The sequence below is a fragment of the Pteropus medius genome, unplaced genomic scaffold (genome assembly GCF_902729225.1).
Source record: "Pteropus medius unplaced genomic scaffold, Ma_sr-lr_union100, whole genome shotgun sequence".
Lineage (NCBI taxonomy): Eukaryota > Metazoa > Chordata > Mammalia > Chiroptera > Pteropodidae > Pteropus > Pteropus medius.
Genome location: NW_024342470.1, coordinates 4357816 through 4368204, shown reverse-complemented (window position 1 = coordinate 4368204; position 10389 = coordinate 4357816). Strand labels below are relative to the sequence as shown.

The 10389-nt window shown below is 39.1% G+C and overlaps 1 protein-coding gene across 1 annotated transcript in view; it reads right to left on the bottom strand.

Annotated features, from left to right (window-relative positions):
• Positions 1 to 10389, bottom strand: part of PARVA (parvin alpha) — a 145773-nt gene that overhangs the window by 73566 nt on the left and 61818 nt on the right. The gene's annotated exons all lie outside the window — the stretch shown is intronic.

The window sequence follows — 10389 nt, the reverse complement described above, 5'->3', positions numbered from 1 at the left end:
CTACTACTCTAAGGCTCTGCAGACCACCCAAAAGCCCTAGGAGAAACCCTGGGACGTAATTACTATGCTACCCACGAACATTTGAAAACGGAGCCTTTTCATAACCATCAGCTTTCTACTTATCATCTAAGAAGCATCATGTTCTTCAAATAGCCAATACCCAAAGTATGGAAATTCAGCTCACATTTTTTTATTAATAATTATTATGTGGCTGGGATTAAGGTGACCTTGCACACATTATCTCATTTAATCTATGGGATGCAGAATTTATAGAAGTGAATTTATGTCATACCTGCTGCCTAACAGATCAGAGCATGTAAAAGAGAAGTCTAGAAATAGCACTGTAGGACTGGACTAAAAGGTTCTGATTCACAGCAAAGGAAATTTAATTAAAGTATATAATGTCAATTACTGTCATTTATAATCATATTATACCTCCCCAGAAATAATACAGATATAAAAGTCTAGAGTTACCTGCATGTTTGATGTAAATAGGATGAAATTATCTAAGTTCTGAAAATGTCCAGATATCAGAAGGAAGAAAGTATCTCTACCTAGTCTCATGTGTCATCAAATTTCATTAGCAAAGGACATGAGCATCCAGCTACAAGGAAGCCCATCCCTCCTCTGAGAACAGGTCATAAAGACTTTCAAAGGTGCCTAGAAATCTGGGGTTTAACAGGTCATGATGTTTTTACATTCTGTAAATAATCATTCATTCCCTGATTGTTTTCACAAAGCCCAGGAGAGGCCAGAGAGCTGATGCTCTCACCCCATCCCGATCACTTTTTGGATTCTATATGGTGATAAGGACCAGATCATTTCATGGGGTAGCTTCGATGTCCAGGGGAGGGAAGGAACCACAGGAAAGCACCAGGGCAGAGAAAACATGGCACAACTGCCAAGCCACAGGTAGGTCTTAAAAGGTGGGCATCTAACACCAGACTACTTCGTTCCGTTGTCCCTTAATCACTTTTGGAGTGTGCATTATTGCCAGATCCTGAGCTAAATAGTGGGGTCACTATGGAGAGCAAGAGAGCAACAAGGTCCTTGCATTCTTAGGGTTAAGGTGCATGGAGGAGACGATCGCTAACTTTAAAAATTTATAAATTCATAAATACGAGGTAAGCTCCACCAAGTCCTAGTTTCTGCATATCTAAAATGGGTTAATACTAAGGAATATCTATTCTGTGGGGCCACAGCAAAGATGAAATGAGGCAATATGTACAAAGCCCTTGGCTTAATACAAATCAATAAAAATTGTACAGCTACAACTATTATTATGCTTACTACTAATGAGTGGCTTCACCAGTTACTAGTTCTGTGACCTTGGGCAATTTTATTTAACTTCCTCACATTTCAGGTTTTCCATCTGTAAAGCTGGATAACAAAAATTCTTAAAGAAAAAGATCGAATGAGTTAATATGTAGAAAGTGTTTGGAGTTAATATATAGAAAGTGTTTGGAGTTAATATGTAGAAAGTGTTTGGAACAATGCTGGCACACAGTTAGAGTTTGATAAATGTTATTTGCTAGTAATGATTATTATTTTGCTAGAATCTTAAAATATCATATCAGCTCATGATATGCTCACACTCTAGCCCAGGGTTTCTCAACAGAGGCACTATTGATGTTTTGGACTGGGTAAGTCTTTGTTGTAGGGGGGCCGTCCTATGCATTGTAGGGTGTTTGGTAGTATCCCTGGCCTCTACCCACTAAAAGCCTAGAGCATCAGCCCTTGCCCCCAAACAAGAGACACCCCTGGGCCCCACAGGACACCTATTACATAAGGTCACTCTGCCAAGACCTGGAGACATGGCAGGTCTACCTAATACATAGAAACAAACACAGGCGTCAGCCAAAATGAGGAGATAAACACTTCCCAAAAGAAAGAATGTGACAAAATTCCAGAAAAACAAAATGAAATAGAGACAAACAATCTATCAGATGCAGAGTTCAAAACACTGGTTATAAGGGTGGTCGATGATCTTAGGGGAAGAATAGATGAACTTAGTGAGAACTTCAACAAAAAGATAGGAAACATAAACACAGAGATAGAAAACATAAAAATGAACCAGTCAGAAATGAAAAATACAATAGCTGAAATGAAGAATACATTAGATGAAATCAACAACAGATTAGAAAAAAAGAGAACATCAAATTAGCAATCTTGAAGACAAGGTAGCAGAAAACATCCATCAGAACAGCAAAAAGAAAAAAGAATAAAAAAAAATAAGGGACCTCTGAGACAACATTGAGTGTAGCAACATTTATATCACAGGGGTGCCAGAAGGAGAAGTGAGAGAGCAAGGGACTGAAAACATATTTGAAGAAATAATGACTGAAAACTTCCCTTACCTGGTGAAGGAAATAGACATACAAGCCCAGCACGCACAGAGAGTCCCAAACAAAATGAACCCAAAGAGCCCATACCAAGATACATCACAATTAAAATGCCAAAAGTTAAAGACAGAGAGAGAATCTTAAAAGTAGCAAAAAAGAAGCAGTCCTATAAGGGAACTCCCATAAGACTGTCAGCTGATTTCTCAACAGAAACTTTGTAGGCCAGAAGGGAATGGCACAAAATATTCAAAGTGATGAAAAGCAAGGACCTACAACCAAGATTACTCTATATGGCAAATCTATCATTTAGAATCGAAGAGGCAATAAAGAGCTTCCTAGACAAGAAAAAGCTAAAGGAGTTCATTACTATTAAACCAACATTACAAAAAATGTTAAAGGGATTTCTTTAAGAATAATTTTTTAAAAAAAGAGATAAAAAATATGAATAAGAAAATGTAGCAAAAAAATTCTAAGACAAACACATAATAACAGCAGTGGGTCAACCAACACAAAGCTAAGTACAAACATTATAAAGCAAAGGTAGGAAGATCATGTGTAATTACAACAGTAAATTAAGGGATACACAACACACACTAAAGAAGTAACGACCACACACACAAAAAAAGTCAAAAATGTAAATGTGGAATGGGTGAGAAAAAATAGTAGTGATTTTAGAACTTAAGCAATCATCAACTTAATAATAGATGCCTATTAACATAGCTTTATATATATGAAGCATATGGTAAATAAGCACAAACCAAAAATCTAACAATATGTAAGAAATAAAGAGAAAGGAATCTAAACACAACACTATAGAAAGTCATCAACATACAAAAGAAGAGAGCAAGAGAATAAGAAAGGAACAAAGAACTACAAAAACAATCAGAAAACAATTCGTAAAATGGCCATGACTACATACCTATCAATAATTGCTTTAAATTTAAATGGGATAAATGCTCCAATCAAAAGACACAGGGTTGCTGAATGGATTAAAAAAAACAAGACGCACACATATGCTGTCTACCAGAGACCCATTCAGATCGAAAGACACACACAGACTGAAAGTAAAGGGATGGAAAAAATATATTTCATGCAAATAGAGATCCCCCCTAAAAATAAACTGGGGTAGCAATACTTATGAGATAAAATGGACTTTAAAGTAAAGGCTGTAACAATAGACAAAAAGGGTATTTGATAATGAAAATGGGATCAATCCATTAAGAGGATATATAACTCTTGTAAACATTTACACACCCAGTGTAGGAGCACCTCAATATGTAAAGCAAATATTGATGGACATAAAACTCCTATAAAAAAACATAGGCAACAAAATCTTTGACATTGCTCTTAGTAATTTTTTTTTTTATATATGTCTCCTTGGGTAAGGAAAACAAAAGAAAAAATAAACAAATGAGACTACATCAAACTAAAAAGTTTTTGCACAGAGAAGGAAACCATCAATAAAACAAAAGGACAACCTACTGAATTGGAGAAGATGTTCATCAATAATACATCCAAAAAGGGATTAATATTCGAGGAATTCATATAATTTAACACCAAAAAAATAAAGAATCTGATTGAAAATGGGCAGAGGACCTGAATAGACATTTCTCCAAAGAGGACATACAGAAAGCCAATAGACATATGAAAAGATGCTTACCATCACTAATCATCAGGGAAATGTAAATTAAAACCAAAATGAGATGTCACCTCACACCTGTCAGAATGGCTATCATTAATAAATCAATACAACAAGTGTTGGCGAGGATGTGGAGAAAGGGAACCCTCACGAACTGTTGGTGGGATTGCAAATTGGTGCAGCCACTATGAAAAACGGTATGGAAGTTCTTTTAAAAGTTAATAATAGAACCACTGTATGACCCAGAAATTCCATTCCTAGGAATTTATTCAATCTCAAAAACTAATTCGAAAAGATATATGCACCCCTACGTTCACTGCAGCATTATTTACCATAGCCAAGATATGGAAGCAACCTAAGTGTCCATTGATAGATGACTGGATAAAGAACATGAGGTATACATATACAATGGAATATTACTTGACCATAAAAAAGAATGAAATTTTACCATCTGCAACAACATGGAAGGACCCAAAGGGTATTATGCTAAGTTAAATAAGTCAGACAAAGTCAAATACCACATGATTTTACTTATACGTGAATGCAAAAAAAAAAAAAAAAAAAAAAAAACTAAACAAAGAATACCCCAAATTCATAGAGAATAAATTGATGGTTGCCAGATGGGAGGGGGTTAGGTGGCTGGATGGAAAAGCTGAAGGGATTAAGAAGTACAAATTGGCAGTTATGATATAGTCATGGGGATGTAAAGTACAGCAATGTGAATTTAGTCAATAATAACTTTGTATGTATCAGGTAGGTAATAGACTTATTGGGGTGATCACTTTGTAAATTATATAATGTCTAATTGCTATGTTGTACACCTGAAACTAATATAGTATTATATGTCAACTGTAATTGAATAAAAGGAAAAAAAGTGATTTAGTAGCACTAGCTGTGGTAGGCAATATAACGGCCCCTCAAATATTTCCATGTCCTAATCTCCGGGACCTGTGAATATGTAATCTTACGTGGTACAATGGACTTTGCAGATATGATTAAGTTAAAGATTTAAAATGGCGAGTTTATTCTGGATTATCCAGGTGGTCTCAATATAATCACAAGGGTACTCGTAAATAAAGGAGAGAGTGGTAAGAGAGAGAGACATGCTGCTGGTATAGAAGATGGAGAAAGGAGCCTCAAGCCAGGAAATGCAGACAGCCTCTAGAAAAGGATGGAAAAGGCGAGAACGGATTCTCCCCAGGAGCCTCCAGAAAGACACACAGCCCTGCTGATATATTGAATTTAGCCCAGTCAGTCTCATGTCAGATTTCTAACATTCGGAACTAAAAGATAATAAACGTGCCTTTTAAAAAGCAAAACAGAACAAGACAAAAACTTTTGTTCATTCCCTAACACCAGGATTGGTCTTTGTGATGGGTAACTGGAACCCTACTGGGTTTCTATCCTTTTTTTTTTTCCTTTTATAAGTTTTCATAATATACATGGCATCTACTTTCAGAGCTAGTGACTGAACTCAGAGCACTCACACAAACGGTCCTCAGACTCCTCTTCCAGGTTTTTTCTACTATGAAACTTCATCTGTCAAGTGCTTTGCGGAAGGTCACACAGAAAATGAAATGTGGAATTCCAAATACTCTCAAGGGGTCTGCATACAAGTGCTTATTATGCCTTTACAGGAGCTGCTGCCCCAGGGAGCAAGGTAGCAGTGGGACCTGGATTTCCCAGACAATCAGAGCACCCAAAAGAATTCGGACACTGCAGGGCTCGGGGTTTGTCAGTGCACTCCAGCCCCTCTGTCTCGGCTGGGGACATGAGGTAGGCCAGAGACTGAAGAGTCGTATATACACCAACCCTTACTAACTACACATTGATAGCAGGGACACAGTGTACAGTATTTGCAAATTTCACATTTGCACAGTGAACTCTCTCCCCCTTCTCCTGTTATTTTTAATACATCAGCATTTAAGGCTTTGAAAATGCCACAAGAATATACAGTAGAGATTGTATTGGCTTTCCCCTGCACTTGCAGGTAACTAGATTGATCTTTATGTGAATGAACGTGAAGCAATTTTATGGTTGAGTATAAACTGCTACATTTGAGAATCCGAGTAACACATGGAAAGACCCTCATCACCTGTTAGAACCAGGCATCTGGGCATTCATGGGTCACATTTAGGAGAGAGAGAAAAGAGACAGAACAGAGGGTTCCTCAGCCAGTGAATATAACACTATACTGGAAGCAGCCACTCATCCCATACAGAGACCTATCTAAAGAAGCAAACGGCATTTACCCCTGAGACATTCTACAGACTGTAGGAGTCAGAGCCATGTTCTTATTTTTCTCATTATCCTTATAAAAACCTGACTACGTTTAGAATGTCTAAAATCAATAATAATGAAACAATGAGCCAGAAACCACAGAATATATTTTTACCATAACTGATGAACTGCACAATTCAAAGTCTTATCTGATCCTTATGATTAGACAAAACTAGTTTTCACACGTGACTATAATTATTACTGCCAAAGTTTCATTGTATTTTTGTCACTTTACATTTAAAAATAAATCTTCCCTCATATTTACAAAGTGAACATATTTGATATTTTAATGATACAGTAATACTTATTAACCCTAGACAATTATAACATATTAAAGTCATCACATGGTTGTTGGTAATTTGGGTTAAGTATAGGTTAAACTATATTGATATATATTCTTTTTCCCTAATGCTATTTCCTTGAGAAATATTTCTAAAAGTGAAATTGTTGGGTCAAGGTGAATTGCTTTTGCAATCTATTTTACATATCATCACACTGTTCTCTAGGAGAAAAAAAGATAATTTATAATGCCTTCTGTAATGTATGAATATATGTGTTCCCACAAAGTCCGAACCCATGTTATATTTTATACTTCTATCAGAATAGGTGTAATATGGTAACTCAAAGTTGTTTTAACTTTAATTTATTCCATTACCTCCCTGGGATTTGTTTATAGTGAATGTTTCTCTTGTGTCAAATATCTACTCATATCCTTTGACCATCTGTCCAATGAAGTCTTAATTGTGCCCTTTAAGATTTACATAAAACTCTCCCAAAGTGTCTAGATATTAAGTTCTTAGCTGTTATGTTTATTGCAACTATTTCCCTAATCTGTTGCTTTGCTTTTTACCTTTCAGTTTTGATTTTCTTTGCACAAATAAAGGTGGGTTATTTTAAATGTAATCGAACCCATCAAACTTGTCACTGATAATTTTTTCAATTGCTTCAATAGTCAGAAAATTGTCTTTTCTCAACAATTGAGAAAAGTATACCATTAAAAAAAATTAGCTCTTTAAACCATCTGGCATTTGTTGTGGTATAGGGATACAGTGACCATATTTTCTGAATCAAAAATTGGAACATGTGATCTTACAAGTGCCAGTATTCTTATGGGCAAAATGGGGCAGAATATTTGAAATCGAGACTGTCCTAGAAAATCGAGGACATATGGCCTCCGTATGTATGGAGCAAGCTGTTATTTTAAAGGTACAGTTCCATGCCCTGCTTTTCTTAGCTCCTGTCAACTCTAAGCAACAGAGTATTTTTAGCCTGAGACCCACCTCACTGGAGTCCTGAGCCCAACCCCACTAGGCAGGACGTCAGTAGGGTTAGTCTCACCAAAAGGAAGGGCCCAGGATTAGTCATGTTCAAAAGCGCAGTGTTTGCCCTCTCAGACTCGTCTCTGCCTTCCCCACCCTGCTCTCTGTACCAGAATGGCTACATCCGGAGCACACTTGCCTTCTGCCTTCAGCTTAAAGTAGATCAATGGGAAGTGCTCCCAAGAAGACAAGAGAGAGAGGAGCTTGGGGTATTGATTTCTTGATTCCCTTGCTGTGGATTCACCATGACCAAAGACTGTTTATTGCATGGCTCTCCTCACACCACTTTCTCTGGAATTCGGTAACCACTCAGATCTAGGAGTGGTAACAGCTCCCCTGGGTTGCCAGCCCAAGGATGGAGTATATGTAGCTTACTTCTTTTAAATACGCCTTTTATTAAGCTGTATTCGAGTTGTACGATTTGTGCGTGCAGGGATCCTGACCATATACCCAGGATCCAGGCTGCCTCCGTGCACAAGAACACATGCAATCGCAGATAGTTTTCCGCCGACCCTATTAGCAGTGGTTAAAAGTCTCGTTTTCTTCTACAAGTAGAGCCTTTCCCTAGACCACAGTCTACCTGACAACTTTGCTAGCTAGGCCCTTCCTTGGGGGAAAGGACCTCTCAGCTCCACTCACTGATTACAGGGCTGCTCAACCCTAGACAGACCACCAGGCACTGCAATCTAACTGCTCATAGGATCGTGAAATCCTGAATTCTCTGTCCTGGTTTTACCCTATCCTAGCCTGTACTCTCTTCCCTCAGGCCATGGCTAAGGTCTCAGAATGCCTCAGCGTTCATCTATGTGGCAGCAGCCAGGGGCTTCTTTTTTCAGGGGCAATCAGAATGCCAGAGACTAAATAACATCTATAAGATACACTGGCCTGAGTGTCATTCTTCATAAAAATTCATTCAGTTATCATAAGCACTGAGTGGTAATCATCTGAACTGCCTATTCCTGGTCTCCCATAGATCCTCTAGCAGGGACCCATTTCATCCTGGCTCTTGAACTTGGGCTCATGGTGCTGCCTGGTGTACTTTGAAATGCCTCCTCTTTCTACTGGCCCACCTGTTACCGAGAACACTGCCTGGTGCCCTATTAACAATACAGATTCCACTTCTGCCATGTCCATACCACTTGGGGACAACACTGACATGCCCACTCTATGGGGAAACTGTGAGCAAAGAGAAGCCAGGGAGCAGGAAATTTAAACCTGTCTCCTTGCAGTTGTCACACAGCCCCGGAAGTGATGACCTTTAGGTTCAACTCAATAAGCACCAATGGAGCCAGGCTCAGGACCATCCAACCATTGCTGAAAAGGATGAGACAAACAGGAATGAGATAATGAGACAGTAAACTTGGGGCACAGATAACAAGGAAGTGATGACCCACGCACATGAGATTTGGTAAGGCTTTGGAGGGGAAGCAGGCCTCCATCTAGAACTTGAAGGCAGCAGAGAGGAAGCAAGTCCAGAAACAAGGCCTTAGGGACAGGAATCAGCAGCAATAGTGACTATTTGGAATCACTGTTGGCTGAGGGCATTGGGGAGGGAAAGCAAAAATTATACTACACCTGCTTCCATCCCACATCAATGTGCTCCTGACACCCACTAGACTTTATCTCTGAATCTCCAGGGGAATTCTAGGGGACTCGTAGAACAGGGTTGAACAAGAGCAGGCATCAATAAACACTTGCTGAAGAAATGAATGAATAACACTTAACTTTGTTCAGCCAAAAGCCAAGAGTTCAGCTTTCTATTTTTGAATCCTACATCTCCAGGGGGATCTCACCCAAGACAGGAAGCTGTGTCACCCAGAGATGGATGCTTTTAAGAAGTTAAATCAATAAGCATCATGAAACACCTGGATACATCTTCCTAATGCCTATGAAAAATGCCTTTCTTTTTTTTCATTTAGGGGCTGTGGCAGCCCTCTGCCTTCTACCTTCACATAACTCCAGGGCAGGCTCTTGTCCCCTCCACAGGTCTTCAGACTCATACTTGGCATCTGGTTTCTCAGGGATCCTGGTGAGTAGCTCCTAAGAGCTCTGCTCTCAGGCTGCATAACTGAGAACGCAACTGGTGTACCTACGTACCCCTGAGCAGTATGGGCTTTCTGTCTTGGGCCTGAGGCTTCTGCCCTACACAGTGGCTGACCCCTCTTCTCTTTTTAAGGCAGCTTCGAGATCCTAGTGTTAACAGTTATTGGGCCTGAAAACACGTCTATCCCTGCATTTCTATACCTGTCTTGGGCTCCATGTCTTTTTTCCTCAGGTATTGACCATCCAACCATTCTGAGAATCTCGATGCCTTCCTATTAAATAGTACTAATACAATAACTTACAATTGCTTAATGAATTACAAAGCGTACACGTCTTATTTAATTCTATAACAACGCTGCTACCTAGGTATCATGATCTCCAAGTGACACTGAGGCTCAAAAGTGCCAGGTCCCCCCGCAGCAGCACCAGGCACTACCCAAGGTCCAGGACTCCTTATTTTCATTTATAGTTATTGCCTTCTTATTTCTTCTCACTCACTCTAAAGAGGAGGATCAAGCCATGCTGATGATCTCCTGTCCCATGCTATTGAGTTGGTCTGTGCATCGAAGTGGACTAGGCTGTGAGGGGTGGGGCCCCCTCAAACTCTGAGCCTCTCTGATTCTATAATCTCACAATCTTTCAACCTGCTGGCGATTTTCCACAAAGTAAGCTTCCCCTCTCAATTCCCAACTTACCACATGCTATGTTTTGACACTCAATTACTACTATACATTTTTTGAAGCTGGGCAGTGAACTGGATAGCAAT